The 19,349-nt window shown below is 39.7% G+C and overlaps 1 long non-coding RNA gene across 1 annotated transcript in view; it reads right to left on the bottom strand.

Annotated features, from left to right (window-relative positions):
- Window positions 1–19,349, bottom strand: part of LOC115371974 (uncharacterized) — a 51,461-nt gene that overhangs the window by 25,628 nt on the left and 6,484 nt on the right. The window lies entirely within an intron of this gene.

Raw genomic sequence — 19,349 nt, 5'->3', positions numbered from 1 at the left:
AGTGGGGCAGGGCCACAGGAATAGAGTGCTCCAATTGGCGGGCAGGGGGGAAGAGGAGGAAAACAAGGAAATAGTGGGAGGAGGAGGAAGAAGAAGAGTTAAGTCGAGTGAGGCTAGTGCCAGCCAGATTTTGGGACTGGGCCAGTGGAACGCCCTAGCTAAGTGATACAGAATGCCTTTTTAAAAATATGACAAAACAACAAAAAAATAGCCTTTACTGGTATTTTTCTGTGACAATCTGTAAGAATGAGGCCCCCCCTTTTCTTCTCCAGGTTTTTTCCTTTGCCAGGTAGCCTTGCTTGCTGATGGCTACACACACACACACACACACACACACACACACACAAACACACAGGAGCACACACACGCTTCAAGTAACACCCAAAGTCCATCACTTGATTTCTCTCTGTCTCTCTCTTTCTTTTTTTCTGATTAATATCTCTCTTTTTCTCTATAGTAGTCTACCATTAGGCGAACAAAATCACTTCAAACATCTTACTCCTTCCCACTATTCGTCTGCTGGATTTACAGTATTTAGAATAGGCTACAGATAAAAAAAAAAAAAAAAAGATTTGAAAGAATGCCAAATATTGGACCAAACACTGATGATTCAGAGGACATTAAATCATCCATCAATCAACCTATTACAGTTTATTAAAGGACATTTTGTGTAACGGTTTGTAATGGAATGTACTTGAGAAAAGAGGGTACTGTACATTACATACAAAGCTAAGTCCTGATATTATTGAGCTTTGAAATGTTCTGAATTTTGATTTCATATAAACTGTTTCAAATTCAAGACTTCTTCAATGTGGGGTATGGTATAAAAGACAGAATTCACTGTTTTATTACCAAATAGGTTAAAGCATGTTTGTCTTTTCATTATTTCTCTATTATCTATTTGTTTGGTGTTTATTATGCTACACACACAAAGCACTAGTGATTATCTGGCTAGATTGTTGTACAGATGCAAAAACAATAACAGACCCTTTTAATTTGCCTTTTTGATTTCTCTGATAACCTTGTTCTTCTGTTCTTTTCCTAACACTTTAATTTCCAAACCGCTGACAGGAATGTAGCTGGAAAAAATGAAGATATGCTGAAAGATTATATGAAGTATTTTGGAGATCAAGATGTTGGGTATTGTTGCACAAGCCAGTGTGTAGGTGGGGTCATCCATCGCAGTTGGATGTATTGTTATGTTGAGTGCTGAATGCAGAATGATTTCCATGAATTCCAGTTGTGGCAACACTGAGTATAGGGGGACATGCAAGGTGTCCAAGCACCATAGTAGCTGTTGCTGTGATTTACATGGAGTAGCATAGCTGACACTGTAGACTGAGGTTTATTCAGTCTGTGTCCTAAACCTCAAGGCAGGTCACAGGACGTTAGGAATCATCTTAAAGAAAGCGATTTCTAAAGGACCATACCAGTGATTTTGCATGTTTAGCGTAATATCTACAAAATGTATATACTTCACGTTTCTGCTAATCTTTTCCCAAAGCAAGCAGTCTTATTTTAGAACTCAGAATATCAATCCTCAACCAGTCAGCCATCTTTTATCCAGCAATTGGTTTCCATTCATTCCACTATGATATGAAAATTAACTTTCAGAAGTCTGTGGTTTGTGAATAGCAATGACTTTGTTAGCTGCAGAAGCAGAATATTATAAAGTGGGTGTTTCAACCAAAAATTAAAAATTGAAAATATAGGGATTTTGATTATATATCATTAAATCTATAGTACCAGCACATGATTTGTAAAATTTGTAAAAAGCTTTATTGCCATGTAAAATATGGGTAAATTGTCGTAAATGGGCCAAACATTCAAAATCACTGGTATAGTCCTTTAAAATACATTTTATTTCTACTGCCTTCCCAAGTACTTGCAATGTGAGGTCAGGCTAATTATAGGGTAGCAGGGTAGTAGTGTACTGAGAACAGGGTAAACAATGCTAGATTAGCCTGCACATTAGCCTGTGAAATCACTGAGGGCTACTAAAAAGAGTATTTAGACAGTGGTTTTTGTAGTTAAGTCTGAAAACCACTGCAGAGTTGCTGCATTTGTAGTTAGACAGCCAACACCAAAAAAACACATAGCGATTCCAATGTTGTATCAAGCTGTAATCAAATTAAAACACAGAATGAGGGGAATGTGCAAAATGGAGAAAATGACAAGGCAGGAAATCAAATGCCTTGGAGTGACATGAAACCAAATAGATTCCCACGCGCTCTCGAAGGCTTGTTTGCCCTCTCACTGTGACAGTCAACGTGACGCCAAGCTGTTCTGGACCTGGAGCTGGTTCTGCACCCAAAGCTCTCTGTTAGCTTGTCTTTCTTTGACAGCTAGACTAGAGGCTTGTTTGGGCCAATTAACTCCTCCGAAAGTCGAACCAGTAGTTGGGTATCTCACTGAGGAGATAGTGTATACTGTGAACCCACCCCTGCATGCTGGTGTCAGTGATGGTTTGATGAAGATGGGTATATTCTATTATGCTCAGGATAACCAGGCTGCTACAGCAGGCACATTAGGCATGCGATATATCTACTTGAGGAATGAAAAAGGAAAGAAAGCTACTACACCATGGAGGCTGTGTGTCTCTGCAGCCGGAACTATTTTTGCCAGTGGACTGTTTATTTTCTCTGTACATGTGAAAGCACAGCCCGTTTACCCAAAATGGCCTATTGAAAATGCCTGTCACATGCATAACCCATTAAAAATGTATTTTAAGTAGATTATTGAAACACTGTGTTAAGTTGCTGATGATGACCATGAATTGGTTAGTATTGGTCTAGGTGACTCATCAAAGACTTTGCCCATAGAACAGACAAAACGTCATTTCTTCAGAAATGAAAAAAACTGGGTGATTAATCCTTGTCGCTGTCGACTGCAAACTGGCACCAACTCTGATTAGTCATTTCTCCGGTGTGACATGTTGCATCACACTTTGAAGACCAGTTGGATTTGGGGAACACACACACTATCCAAGATCTAACACCATGCAACACCCAAATCTTGTATAGATGAACTCTCATGCCACTACAAAACACACACTCAGAACAAACCTGGAGGTAGAGCATTTTTCTTTGCACACCTCTACATTTTTGTACTCCTGTGGTCAACTCTAGCTCTTACTGGTCTCCATTCAGATTCGAGTGGTTGCCAGCCTCATACTAGAGATCATCTAGTGTGGTCTTGCAAATGAGTGGTGATGCAAAATTATGGCTATAGTCAGCCTAAAAGTCGTGTAATGTGTTCCCAGCATTAGCTATACTTTGTGTTCCCTGCAAACACCCTTGACTACGCTCATGAACTGAACCACGATAGTTCTCTTGATGGTCTAAGTGCATCTCTGGGAGTGTGTTGTCATATTCTGGACAGTACTGGACTGACTCCTTAGGGTCTAATTTTAGCCTTGGAAATACATTTGTTTAGGAGTAAGTATCAACTCTAAGACCATCTCAGCCTGGATGCTTTGGGTAGTCATGCACTGATACTGGTTTTGGGCTGCTGGTCCTTAACTATTCTTTTGTGAGAATATCACTGGAGACTGCATATGTATACCTCCACCAAGACCATGTAATTGCCAAGATATGTCAGTTCCCTATGGAGATTCACCAAAACTTAATCATGTCCACTGCCAACAAACCCCTGTAGACAGTGTAAAAAGCTAATCTGGGCCTCCTGTGACTAATCCTTCCACAAAGTTTCATGATGTTACTGCATTTTTATGTGAAGCCACACCCACTGCCACACTTCACTTTGGCTAGTCAGCATGAAAACGTATTCCTTGGCCCATGATCAACCATTCCACCAAGTTTCATGAAAATCACTGCATAGCTTTTTGAGATATCCTGCTAATACACAAATAGACAGAATGGGGGCAAAAATAACCCCTCCAACCCCACCGGTGGAGATAATTAACCAACATACCTGAATGAAACCTAAATATATACATCATTCAATCAAATCGCCTGATGCTATCATTCAATTACAAGAGCTGGTGAAATTTCTGTAAAAGGAAAACACTGGTGTCTTCTAAAATGACAAAACCACAATACCGATACTCAAAATTTGTTAGTACTTTAATTAATTACTGCTGTTTTCATTATCCAAAAGTGGTATTGGTGCACTTCTACTTTAGTTAGCCCCAGCCTGGGCTGTTTCTAGCAGTCTGAGTGCCTCTTACCCTTAACTGAGCTCATGCTAAATGCTGAGCTTTCCTGAGCTCCAGTGGGGCTTTACCTAAGATTTCCAAGTGCTGAAAGTATTGAAGCTCAATCCCAGGATTGGCAATTTGCCAATAGCTCTGTCCATGTAGCGTGGTTTTAAGGACATTGTGGGACAATGATCACAAAGAAGTCTTTCGATTGCTGTTTTGTGCTTGTCTCAAGTCAAAGAAATGTGGATCTAACGTTTATTGACCGTTTGTCGTGTCATGCCATAGAGTAGATTTGTTACTGCGTACCTTCTGTCAGGAAATGATAAAAAAAAAAAAAATAGTGTGACTTACAAGATGCGCTGACAACCTGATCTGCAAGCCCCCTTGTTTAAGATTTGTCTTCTTTAATGTCGCCGACGTCTGTGTCTAATCAGAATCTTTCTAGAGCAGTCACGAAAGAAAGCGGCTGGTTTTGTACTTAGTGCTGATTGGAACATCCATTTGCAGGTACGATGGGTAACAGCACTACACTGAGCTGACAGGTCACCAACTGCTTTTCGCTGAATTCAAATTATTAAGCAGCCAATTTGTCTGATGCTGGAGCTGGGAGAGGAATATGATTGACTCAGTGAGGGAACCAAATCCTCCTCCTGTTAGAGAGGTCCAGCTTGTTAGGTTAGCTGCAGGCTTCAGTTCCTGTGAAAGGAGCCATTGTAGATCTGTAGCACATGCTGAAGTATTAATGATGGTTCAGGCAAGAGAAAAATGCCTGGTTTCCTGGCTACTGACCAAAGACCCTGTTACAATAGTGTTTCCAGGCGGAGGATGGTCACAGTTCCTGGCTCAAGCAGGAAGGAGTAATTACTGTCATCATCTCCTGAGATTTTCTCCTCACTGGTGGTTAGCCAGGTAGCCAAGGCTACAATTATGTGATATCTAACATTTGGCTCAGTGCAGGCAAAGTAAAGCTGATTTAAATAAAAATGAGCATTTGAGCAAGTACACAACATCCCACTTCCTTTTATTTTCCTGCTTATAATTGGGGGATCATACGTCCCTGTTTCCTCGATGCTTTATCCCCAGCTGCAGCTGTCCCTAGAAGGAGAATAGCAAATGAGCGCAAACTTATTTTTAAAGAAAATAATAAAAACAAAAAATAAGATAACAAAAATAAAAAGATGTTTGCCCGAAATAATTAGAAAATTAGTTCACATTACTTTAAAATTACTGCAAAAACTAGCAAGCAAAACAATCAAATTACAAGAAAACTATTTACAATTACTAGATGAAAATGATCATAAAATGATCAACCAAAAAGTAAAACAAAGACAGAAAATTACCAACCAAAACATTTTGAGAAAAAAAGCCCACCCAGAGGCTCCTGGGTGTCAAAAGGTCAAGAGGGTTGTACCATTTTTGTCTGATTGTCTGAACATGTCTACTGTGTTTAGCATTTTTCAGCAAATCACAAAAGTCTTTGGATTTGCTCCCAAAAATCTGGTCACTTTAACTCATAACCTACCACTTATTTACTCAAGATAGACATACATGTAGCCATCATAGAAGTCCTACTTTTTTATGCATGCATCAGTGGACTGCCGTTGTTTTGTGGCTCCATCTCCTGAATGAAACTGCCTTTACCGTCTTCTCAGAGGACACAAAATGGCCGACCATGGTCTGGCAATTAATGTAGGCCAAGTTGGCTCATGTGACCTGACCTGAAGTCCTGGCCCAGTTTGGAGGCATGGTAGGTGCATGGGGAAGCTCTATGGTGGCTACCACTATACTCACGATGTAGCTCGTTTCCCTCAGGTTTTTCTTTGCGGCTTTTATTCCAACTGAAATCATACACAAAGGACTGCCTTATTATGTCAAGATCTCTTACTATACACTAAACGCTCTGTCCTCCCCACTCTCTGTTTTACTGAACATTCATCAGCACACTAACACACACTCTCACACACAAGCCAGATGGACGCACACACTTAATATTTTTCAATTATACTTTGATCCCCCAACTTCTGTTCACTGTAACTATACTAGCTTTCTGCTCGTTTTGTAATCATGCAGCCAGAGAAGGTATCTATCCACCGTATTCTCACTTCAGCCACCCGCCCCTCCTCTCTGTTTGTCCGTTTCCCACTTGTTGCATGATTTTAAAAAGAGGAAGGATGACGGGGATAATGCATGTGGTAATGTAGGCTACTGTATGTGTTATCAAAAACAAAACAACCATTTACAGTGTAGCACCAGTAAAACGTTGCCTCGGGCTCTTTGCTACCATCGATTTTACACCGGCGAAGAGGCTGCGGTCACATTTACATACACAGTCTTTGTCTCCCATTTTCTAGACTCAAGTCTAATCCATTCAGTGCCTAATGGCATCAGAAGCAACTCACAGAGACAAATTGATTGTTTTTTGAAGAGTAATCTGTCACTGCAGCAAAGGAGCAGGAGGAAGAATGCATCAAACATGGCTCAATCACAGCACTAATGCACGGCTTACAGTACGGGGAATGTTTTCAGCAGCGTACCAATATTTGATTTGGCTGCACAAATTAAACTTATGGACGAACACACAGGGACAAGCAATGTTTGATATATTCATTCTGTGCTTCTTGTTTTTTTTTTTGTTTTGTTTTGTTTTGTTTTGTTTATGTTGTTTTTGTTTTTTGTTTTTTTTACAATGATGGATTAGGGCTCAGTTAGTTATTTTTGACATTGGTAGAAATAGATGGTGGAGCCTGGAGTCTAGAAACAGCAGAAGACGACTGTGTATGGCTACATGTTCAATTTCAGTGTTGACTGAATGGATGGGAATGTAATTTTGCTCACATTTGCTATGGGATCTGTAAAAAAAAAAAAAAAAAAAGATTTGGAACTGCGAACATAATCCTGACAGTGAACACACAAGCAGTGCAAAGACATGAAGAGTGACACGTTTAAACAAACCCAGCCACTCCAGAGATGGAACACTAACACATATGACAAGTGTGGACGTGCATGTGCTCTCGTTAAATCTGATCGGGAGAGTCAGATCTCACAAATGGTGATGAAAAGTGTAGCCGCTCCTCATGTGATTGTCACCGACAGTTTTCTCGCCGGTGTAAAGCAATGTTAGCAATGAGGCAAAAGCAAAAGGACACTGGTGCTATCCTTAAAGGAGTTTACTCTGTCTGTCAGCAAATGTACAGTTATCTTTACATACATATTATGCAAAACGAGTTTGTCTGCACTGTACAGTTTGTGTCCAATCCATTGTATACACACAAAAAAAACCTGATATTGAATAAAGGATTTATAGAAAGGAGCGCTGGTCGGACTGATTTACTACATAACAGCTCATATCCCATTCATTCTCATATGCATTTATCTATAAATGGATATCAGTTCCTGCATCCTGTTGCTCATCCATCTATGAAAAAATTAGCACTCTCAAGCTTACTCAGCCTTTTATCACTTAGTGCCCATCCACCAGTATCACACCTGGTGGCCTTGTCAATAAAGTATCTGAGTCCATTCATGCTTTGAGTGGAGCTCCTTCTCTGGTTTTATTACCAAGCCATTTCAACAGCAATAAATTAACTGACTCTGCTAAGCAAAGGTACTCTGTTGGTTCTGTTGGATCCCACTTTTTTTCTCCAAAAAAATCTTTCACTTTTGTCACTTTATCGTGTATTTGAAGTGTTTTTGACGCCGGCTCATATACTTTTACTCAAGTGCAGTATGTTTTCTCTTAATAATTGTATTTTACAGCATTTTTAATCGCATCCTTTGCAGAATGCAAATATTATAGCCTCTCTAGAAGTACTGCAGACACTAGCCAATTGTAAAAACATGTCAATAAGCATGTGGAGGAAATGTTAACTAGCTCTGACATTAAATGCTAAAATTGTAGCCGTGATAGTAACTTAGTCCAACAATCATACCAGTGTTTTTGCATGTTCAGTGTAATGTCTACAACAAATTACAACAACATGTACATACTTCTCACATGATTTGCAGAATGGTTTGTTATAATGTAAAATGACAGTAAATTATAGTAGACAGGCCAAACATTCAAAATCAGCAGTATGGTCCTTTAACATCCATCCAGCTACAGTGTTATTGGTCTGTATTTGCTTCATTGTTTTCCACACAGTTTGTTAGCTAATATTCCAAGAAAAAAAAACTTTAAACATTTACAAGAAAAAAAACTCTCTGCAATTAAAGTGGTTAATTTAGGAGGAAAAAAATCCACAAATTTATCACAAATTTAACAGTTATCACAAATTTGAAAATGAGTTTTCCAGGCTTGGAAATTTTTTGGGACAATGCTGAAAGTTTTGGGAAGGTCATGCAAAACATTTTAGTGATGATGTTAAGCTTAACAAATGGAGACAAATTCTGAGAAAGGAGAACGATCGAGATATTTTATGTCCTGGATATCAGCTCTCGTATGAATCTAGGAAACCAGCCAATCAGAGTCAAGAGATGTGGTGGTTGCTATGACACACATTTTGTCTCTCACACTCAAAATTGCCTCCTTTGATTTACACATTACACCGCAGAAATACGCTCACGGATGCTTGGCATGTAGTTATGGAAAAGTCATCAAAATGCTGTGGAATTTAATTAGCAAATAAGTGTAGAGACCCTGACAGCAAATGTAAAAGCCTTCATAGTCTGACTGCAGGCCGACACTTGTTTACATGGAAATGTCACAGACTATTCCTTCAAGGAAAAATTCAGCAACAGAACAGGAGAGCTAGTGTGAATGTGGCCTTTGCTGGGGTGCATCTAACTTTAAGGAGTGGGCTCAAACGGGGAGCACCGGGGCAGAAAATGACCCAGAAGAGACAGAGACGTATACACAGACAGCAGGAGAGAGAAAAAGAAAAACACAGAGCCAAGTATGATGGGAGCATGAAAACAGCCTGTCAGCCTGTCAGACAGACAGATAGTGAGGCAGAGTGGTAGAAAGACAGCGAGGGAGACACATTCAGACAGGCTGACATGCAAGGAAAAAAAAAAAAACAATAAAAAAACCATACTCACACACATATCCCCTGGCCTGCTGTAAATGATAAATGAAGCTGCCAAATAATTGAGCAGCACTAATTAAATTTTGAATATGTAAATTTAATGTAAATTTGTTTTCACTTCAAGGGCAACGGTGTGTTTAATCAGTGAGACGAGACACTTATATCCAGCTGTGGCTACTAATGTTAGTGGTGGTAACTGCTGAAATGCTACCAGTTGAGCTTCTCAAGGTCTTTGAAATGTTAACTGGATTGAAGATCAACTTAATGACCAAAATAAAGAAAACCAGACAACATCCTGTTTACAGCTGAAATGAGCTAATGACTGTTGTGTTACTGTACGGGTGGGATCGCTGAATTTCAGTGTCTTTCAGTCTGCAGCTGCTGTATTCAGTGTGTTTACATGCACACAAGAAATCAGGTTACTGTGAATAATCAGGGTATAGTTTTTACTCTCCAGTTTTTGCTGTCAAGTTGTAAGGGTATGCATGGCACAATAGCTGAGAAATCTAGCTGCCTTTGTTGATTTCTCATAATCCAAATCGACTTTCTTGTTAACATGGCACTTGAGAAGTCAGGTAACTGTCGCACAAGGGGGTAACTAACTCGATTATTAAGGTCCTGAGTCAACCATGGGTTTACCAAAATGCTTCATTGAATTGAATTGGGGAAATCTGTGATCTACATCAGCTGGTTAATCTGACCCTTTTATCTCAAAGTTGCCATACCTCCCTGTACTGATGTCGTTAAGCTTGTTGGCGAGCCTTAACACTGAGGAGCAGCAGTTTGAGTCCGAGCTCGTCCCACATGTGCAAGCTCTTCACCCCTCCCACCCAAATCTCATGACCAGGGTGGCAAATTAGCTCCCCCACCCCAAAAACATGGGTAAATATTTGCAGTGGTGGATAGATTGTTTTAGTCCACCAGACACGGCTATGTCTTAAATAAAAGTTCTGTGGTGTGAAAAGACAGCTAACAATGAAACAGCAAACAATGACAACAAAGTAGAAACCCTTAAGAAAAGCAGATTATGTAATGAGAGGTGGTTCTTTACAGCACTTCTATATATGTATAGAATTAACTGAAAATGAAGACCTGAAAATTAGCAAAACATATTCTAAGACATTACAAGAAAACAGTTATTAAAGGTCAGATCAACTGGATCGATGTCAGATTTCTTGAGTTACAATGCTTGTGAAAAGCAACTGAACACCTTTCACGAGCATTTAAGGTCCACGGCTTGCTCAAAGTCACAAAAAATGCCTGTCAAAAAATGTTTTTATCGCAAAAAACATCTGAGTGACAGGCAAAATCTGGGCATCCATCAGAACACTGTGACAGGTAGGGCAAGGAGTTCATTTGCCACGCTGCTCACAACCATTGACAATATCGATATTTTTGTCTGAACCCGCCCCGAGACAGGAGCATAGTCACTGAGCCCGAACCCGAAAGGTGTTCTTTTTTGTGTCTGAACCTGACGCCAGCCCAAGATTTTGCTCGTCCTCCATCACTAGGTTACATTTACCCCCTGAAATAGCCTACGTGTTGCCTTCAGTGTCATCATAAACTCCAGCACTATACAGGAAGTTGCCCAGAACAGACAGTAGGTCCATAATTTTTCACTAAAATTACACTGACATGACTGAACCAAACTATTTCTAAATTTTTGTCCAAACCCGGTCCCTACGGGTCCCAACAGGTCCCAATGGGTCCCAAAAGGTCCTAATGGGCTCGGATTAAGTATTCACACTGTACTGCACTAATCCATCTGTCCATCACCACAGAAAAAATGTTGCTAAATATTTTTTTATCTATATCATGGCTGGTGTTTCTTCCTGCTTAGTCTTTTGGCTCCACCCATTCAGTCTGAACCGGGCCAATGAGACCATTTCTCCCTCCAGATCAGCTCTGCCTCTGAAAAAGGTTTGTTGAACTAAAACACCAATCTGCACAAAGCAACATGACAGATTCAAGCACATATCTTTTATTAAAAAGCAGCCAATTATAACAGGAAAGCAAAGTGAGTTTTTTCATTTTGTTATCACATAGGGCAGAAAATGTTTCGATTTCCCTTCTCTTTGATTAATTTCATTAAAACAGCGTCAACTTGGGATTTCTTGTCTCTTATCAGCTGCAAACGTGCACGTGCACGTGCACAGCTAGTTTGCCAGAGCTGAAGCAACGTGTTTGAGGTGGCATTGAGAGCTCACTTGAGAGCCTGTTTCTGTCTGCCTCATTATCATCAAAGGCAACAGGCGCGCCGACACATACTCACACCCACCCACCCACAAACACACACCCACACACACACAAAAGCACACGTCATAGATGGTTTTCTTAGTAATCATGGCCACTTCAAGCTGCTGTGTCCCTTATCACCGGTGTCGGCTGAAAATCCTCGTATCTCCAAACCGTCAGCTTGTTATCTACTTGACCTGTGTGTACTTTACAGTTTGTCCAGTGGCCTTTTCAAAGCATTTCCTCTGCCCAGGACTGCTGGGATTTTCTCATCCTACAGATGGGAATGGAATGTAATTGAAAGCTGCAAAAATATGGGGTTTTCACATGACAACAACATTATGTAAGGCAGTCTTGAAGTTTCATTATGTTGCCATAGCAACCAGGCTGCCGTCAATCACTCTCAGAGGTTAAGATCTGTTCCAACCCACTTTTTTTTCCTGAGTACTCTGCTTTATATGTCTTCTTATTGCTGTTCAGCTGGTTGGTGAATTTGTTTGGGTGCAGGTGCTGGTAGCTGACACGTTGTCCTCATATTAGGAATCACTACATTTGACCGTTTTCATGCCAGTAAAAATCTGTTTTAAATGAATTTTATTCTTGTCAGGGTGGAAATGCCTCTGAAAGTAAAACTATCCACTGAAACTCTGGAAAGAATGATGATTGTAAGGGCCTGCCATTTGTATCGTTTAAGAGGTTGACCACTCTGACTGCACCAAAAATAAATAAATACATAAATAAAGTAATATATATCATCAATATATCATCTATCTTTCATATAGCATATAGCTATAGATATATAGATATCTACATCTAAAGATAGACATTTGTATGTGTGTGTGTGTGTACATATATAGATGATAGATAGATAGATATAGATCGATATAGACAGATATATAGATATGTGTATATGTTCAGTATACATATATGCTTTATTTTATCTGCTCATTTTCCACATTTTCCCATTTCTTTATTACAGATAGATAGATAGATAGATATAGACATATATACAGATATGCACTCAGTAGCCATTTCCTCAGGTCCACCTGTACATTCTAGAGCAGTTCAATAAATTCTGCCTTCTAAGGTTATAATGTTCAGTTTGTGTTGACATTGTATAGAATGTGTCAATTTAATTCTGTGTTTATTATTGAGGTTGTAGTTCAGAGAGGTCTTGTACTGGGCTACATTATATTGAAAGGTGTTTCTCGTTTTTTGTCCTCCCTATTTATATACATGGGTTAGGGTTAGGGGGACAGAATAGTAGAAACAGCTGTCAGTAAAATGCAGTCCAGCACAACAGCAGTACTAACTATGAGCTCAATGCCAAACACAGAACTGAATGAACACCTCTATTACTGTGACAACAAGAAAACCTGAGCATTATAGGCAGCAGGAAAGGAAACTTTATAGCACAACAGTTGTGTGTGTGTGTGAGTGTGTGTGTGTGTGTGTGTGTGTGTGTGTAAGTAAATGTGTTTAATATGTATCTATAGATAAATATCTATCTATGATAGATAGATATCTATAGATAGATAGATCAATAGATAAGAGATAGAGATAGAGACATATATAGATAGAGATAGAGATATTTGTATATGTTCAGCATATACACACTTTATTTTTACAGTTACAGATACATACATTCATCAATTTCATTTCTGTAGGCAAGAAAGTCTCTAGATACTGATAATATTCCAAGGTTCAATCATCTGATTCTGCTGTGCAGAGAGACAAGAGAGGCTGTTAGACACCAATAACCATGATAATAACAAAACCAATACACATACATACACACACGTTCACACCTATATATGCCTATTTATACGCATATCTTCATCCTCCATCTCGCTCTATATGAGCCACTAGCCAGTGTTTTATCTTTCCTGTCTGAACAGGATACAGATGAAGGTCAGAGGTCAGCGTCATCAGGATCAGGCAGACAGACCTCGCTGCTGTCACTCATCCTCCTCCTTTTCTCGCTTTCTCTCCAACCCTTTGCTTATTTTCCTCTCCCCGCCTCCTACCGCTCTCTCCCTCCCTCCTCTCCTTCCTCCTCTCATCCTACATTTTGCCCGTCACCTCTCCTCCATCCACCCACCTCTCCCCTCTCCTCCCTATAGTGGTGAACAACAGGAAAAGGCTGATGAAGAAAGAAAAACGTGAGGGAGAAGAGAACGAGAAGAGTAATTTATCTCTCAGGTGATAAGTGACATTTGATAGACACACACACACACACACACACACACACACACAGTAAGGCAGAGCCGCATCCAGCAAAGCAAACACGCTGTCTGAATACTGATCAGCCAATCAGAGCCCATTTCTGCCCGGCACCAGAGATACTCGTTGGCTGCCATGGCAACCAAGAAAGCATCATAGCTGAATGGAGAGGGAGGAAGAGCCTTGGTTTGTGTATGTGTGCATGTGTGTGTGTGTGTGTGTGTGTGTGACTGAAGATGTTCGATTGAAAAGAATCAAATCTGTCTCTTCCAGGTTCCAGAAATGAAGTCTCTCCAGGAAAACAATGACATATTTATTGTAGAACTGATGCATTTTATGACTTCAATCTTGGAAATTCTATTTTTTTTTCGTAATATCACCCCTCCTCCACCAGCTCCATAATTTTTTTCCTCCCTTCAGTGGCCCAAATAAGCCGTAGTACATATTGTAGTAATGCAGTAATAGACCACAACATTGTTTTTCGTCAAGTCAAAAGTCCACAGCAACAAAGCTCTACAACTTCACTTAAATTAACTATTTATTTGAATATATTTGCAAGTAAAAGACTACATGGCAGGCAATGCATTTCACTTACTGCTTCATGAAGTCTGCTCATGAGGAGATTGGTCACAGGTGACTATTGACTGAATGCAAACAGTTGTATTCCATCAGCAGTTAATTAAAAGAAGGATTTGGAATAACTTTAGTTAATGCTAGTTAATGCTGTAATGGTTAATTAACTGTTAGTTAATGATTATTATGGCATTTACTAATGTTAATAATATCTACAATAACCCTTAAATAACATATAAATTAATACCTTAGCATGAACAGCATTAGTACATGAGTCTTAGACACATTAGTTAACGGTTAGTTAACTGTTAGTTAATGTTTATTACGGCATTAACTAACGTTAAGTGTTGTACTCTTATTGTAAAGTGTTACCGAAGATTTTAATGAGGAAAAATCTATGTTTTGGAATAGAATTCTATGCATTCAGTAAGTAATATGAAATAATATAAAGTGTTACTAATAGGATATCAGTGATATTATTACTTTGACTATGTCAAGTAATGCATTATCACAAGAAATTAAGTGTTTAGTAAGTTTGACAGCTGCAGTGGTTGCAGCGTCTGACTCTGTTTTTTGAAATTACTTTCAGTTTCAGTTAAAAGGACAAGAACACAGTGGTCATGTGCAATCTATGTCTGAAGCTTAGGAAACTTTCTACAGCAAGAAATACATGAGGAAAAAAGGAAGTCAGAGAGATGACGTTGCAAGCGAACAGAGCTGAGGATGAGTGCACGGACAAGCTGAAACAACAGAAGTTTGGTTTCTCTGGAACTGCAGTGAAGATGCTTGATCACCAGCTTTTAGAAAGCTTGTCAGCAAAATTCCTGTCAAAACCAATCATATGGTGAGCAAACGTTGCCATAGAGACCAGCTGAGGCTATAGTAGCGATAGTGTTATTGTTACAGTAACTAATAATGTGTAATATAGTGTTTTTTTGGTCGCTAGTCTGTTCCCTAGGCATTCTGGGAAATGTAGGGAATCACTAACTGAAATAGAAGCAGCTGTGGATGACTGATAGAAAGTTGGGGGGGTTGACAGGAAACTGTCATTTTGGACACGAAACACATGACTCTCAGTGGAGCCCTCCCACAGGAATGTGAATAGTGAAGCACATTCCCCTCTCTCCAACTGGCTCCCTCTTCATTGCATCATCAAAACATGGGGGGAAAAAGCTGAAAAAATTTGGACTAGCTTCAATTTTTGCACCAGCGCAAACTGATGCATGATGCCAAATTTAATGCTCCTACAGCTTCTGCTGAAAATGAATAGCTTTACACCATTACTTTTAAAGTTATTGTATCTAAAATTGTTAAACCAACTGATCACTGATTATTTAACATATTCATCAAAGGAGAGTGTTTGCTTATACTTCTGTCAATGAAATATCACTAGAGACTAGAAATGGGCACCTCAGCCTCAACAGGTTTAATATTGAAATAAGAGGGAAGCCTTCAATATCACAGTTCATAACTGTTGCATTTCATATGAACATCATTTCCCTGACTCAATTCAGAGGCTCCCATCTGACCAATATCCTGTACAATCTGGGATTCATCCCATTATTGAGCTGGCTCATTTTAATATCAGTTACCTGAATAAGCTTTTAACCTGTTTATAAGAACGCTAAGGTGTGTAAACACACTATACCAATCACTGTGGAAAGCCCATTTGCACATTTCCAACAGCTGGAATATGTGTTAGATATTAGTTAGTGTCATATGGATGCACATACTTGTATATTAATCAGGAAATGAGGGATTTTTCTAAAGGATCTATCTATCTATCTAGACAGACAGATAGACCAACCCACTGACCAACTTCCAAACAGTCATGTAATATGGCAAAACTTTGTGGACAGCTTGGTTATCGGGCAAGGAAGAGCTGATAAACCTTTTACACTGATTGGCCAAAAGGGAGTGTGGTGGTGGGTGTGGCCTATCACAAAAAGGTGCAGAACTCAACAACAGAAATCCTCCCTAAATCAACCAAGCACACATAACTGTTTAATGAAATTAATTACACAAAACCATTACCTTTGATTAAAATTTCTTTAATGTGATTAGAAGAAATAGATAATTGATTAATCAATGAAAGAAACTTCTAACCCAGTTTTATGGATTTTGTATAACATCACCAACCTGTTAAAAGCATTCATCAAATGAAATACATCTCCACACTTGTGCTGATAATGTACAGCGAGCCAGAGATGCTGCAGGGTGGAGGTGAGGGAGGTGATAAACAGTATTCACTTCCACCCCCCTCCCTCCTGATTCAGTGTATATATTTTGAAAATGTTTTCCATTGGAAATGGAGGAGCTAGGGCTGGATTTACAAAAATACAGATCTCAGCAGCAACTCAGCAGAAGAATAAAAATCAAGATAGTGCTGGGTCAAAGTAACCTTTTTGGAACTACCAGGTAACCCAGCATGTTGGTTCATTCACACAAAACCCAGGCGTGCTGAGTAGGTGCTATAATCGACCTTTTTTTTTTTTTTTTTTAGTGCGCAGCTTTGAAATCACAGCTCCGTGGTTTGAGACGGGGGGGAAAGGAGAGAGCCGGAAAGCAAGCGAGCGAGCAAGCGAGCGAGAGCGGCATCCTTTGGAGATTGCTCAGAATAGGCTGCTTTTATTTCAGTCTACCTCTTCGCTGCTTCGGAGAGGAGAAAAATGGACCGGAGCTGAGCTGAGAGGAAAGACAGTCAGCCAGACACAGGGATCAATGCCAGACTGCAGCACAAAGAGCAAGAAAAAAAGTGTTTTCCTTTGCTTTCATGCAATGTTCGGTATGCAAGTTTGGTGACCTTGGCAACAAGCAAAGGAGCACTGAATGATGTGTGTGTGTGTGTGTGTGTGTATGTGTGGGATGGGGTTTCACATGTAAATTGGGATGATGTAGGCATTTCTCTTTCTGTCACACAGGCATGTACGCATGCACTAAACACTGTTAGGAGCCTGCATCTTGCAACTGTGCTTAATAACACGTCTAGGAAAAGGGTTTCAGCCTGGTGAGTCAGACAGCCTCGTCAGCTGATCGCAGTGTGAGACGCGTCTGGCCTTCCAGACATTTCATCCGTGGGCGCCGCCACCATTCAAACATTTCAACATTCCAAACAGGTGATCGTGCATGCAGGCGGGAGCCGGCAGCTGTCGATGAAATGTCCCTCCAATTTGTACAATTAAATTTGTACAATTAATTGGATAAATTAAAATAAACTTTGTTTACTTGGGTCCGCTCAGGTTCATTAAACAGATAGGCAGCCCGGAGTTATGGGCTCATTTAAAGTCAAGCAGTTTTTTCCTTCAAACTTTCAGATCAACAACACTCCTGAAGGTGTTATATTGTGTTGCATTTTAATATCAGGAAATTATTACCTCATTAAATTTGGGCCTTTTCATTCTGCACTTATTTAACCCCTTAAATGATAATCCTGGAATTTTTCATTCTGGGCCCAATGGTCCACCTTTTGGGGTCCAAATGACAGATAGGGACAAAAACTAAAGGTGAAAAATCGGGCCCAAGTTGAAAAAATAAAGGAATTATCCTTTAACCTGTGGTTGAAGGACCATACCAGTGATTTTAAATGTTTGACCAATTTACTACAATTTACCCACATTTTACAGTGCAACCATTCTCCCATTGGAACCCATGATGATTTAGCCCCTGGGGGTGACAGCCAACATATCAGGTTTTCCAGTGAGGCTGCTGGCTGCTCACTTCCATTCCATTTTTGATTTCATTTTCTTTAATTACATGAATCGAATACTTCTCCACAAAATACACAGACATCAGTACTAGATGACATTTTGGCAAACACATTTTGCCTTTCTCCCCTCCTATATGGACCGTTTACCCTCATAAAACTTTTTGGACTACAAGGGGCAGGTACTCAAACTACAATGGAAAAGGAAACCAGAATGCTTCTTTTACCAAAATTGAAACAGCCACCTTATAATGTTCTACTTTTGAGGCTAAAAAAGTTGTCGGTATTCATAATCCACAGAACTGATAATTAGCTGTGTAAAACACACATTTCCCCGGGGACTATTTTTCAGCAGAGACACTGTTTACAAGAGCTGTTGGCAGCGTAGCTGTGTGGATGTCCCACACAAAGAAACAGAAAGTCAATTCAGTGCCTCTCTACAAAGTTCTTTGTTGTCATACTCATGATTAGACATAACTTCCTAAGTTTGTGCAGCTCCTGTCAATATAAGTATTCTGGCATCAGTGCAGCGTACTAAGGTTACTGCTGGGTAAAAACAAACGGACATTAAAGTTAGGCTATACATTTATGAGAAAAAAAACAGGAAAAATTGTTTTACTTATTTATTTATTCATTTTTTGGTTAAGGATCAAAGACTCCACGTGTTGACTCTGCTGCTGCTCGCCGTGTATCAGGCCTGCAGCTGATGACCTCATCAAATTCTACTTTGCACTTGAATTTAGTAACAAGGAAATGAAGGAAATGCTGATGAGAATATTGTGATTCTGGGCTCAAATCAATAGGATTTCCTTTTTACTAAATCCCACAGGAGAAGAAAAAATAGTTTTCAGTATTTTTTCTTGTAAAGTTGCGACTTCTTGCTTTGGAAAAAGATTAGCTCAAAAATGAAGGATATACATTTTGTAGGTATTAGGCTAAACATGCAAAATCAATGGGATGGTTCTTTAAAACAGGAGCACTTCCTAATTTTACATTTGCAGAGCTGTTATGCGCAAATAATTTGTCATTTTTCTGACATACATGAGATTACATCCTTCCTTGTTTTTCATTTGCCCAAAAGTTAATCTGTTTTCATCGAGCATTAACACAAACAAGCACAACCCGAACCATGTTGCCTCCAACTCTGTCGATCTCGCTCTTCCTCTTCCTCTTTTTTTTTTCTTCTTTTTCCCCGTCTGTCAAGAGAGGAGACGGTGGCATTTCCAGCCTGCAGACAGCTTCTCCCATCAGGCCTCATGACTGACGGCTAAACTCTTGCGCATACGTATGAATGCATGTGTGGTAATCAACTATTCTTTACTCGTCCTTCAGTGTGTCCATCAACCACTATCTGCTTTGACTATCTGAGCTGAATAAGTAGCTTGTGTTTAAAGCAGCCAGAGAGCGCAGGTTTGTGATGCAATGACGT

Source organism: Myripristis murdjan, chromosome 2 (assembly GCF_902150065.1).
Source record: "Myripristis murdjan chromosome 2, fMyrMur1.1, whole genome shotgun sequence".
Classification (NCBI taxonomy): Eukaryota; Metazoa; Chordata; class Actinopteri; order Holocentriformes; family Holocentridae; genus Myripristis; species Myripristis murdjan.
This window is presented reverse-complemented; position numbering and strand designations above follow the sequence as displayed.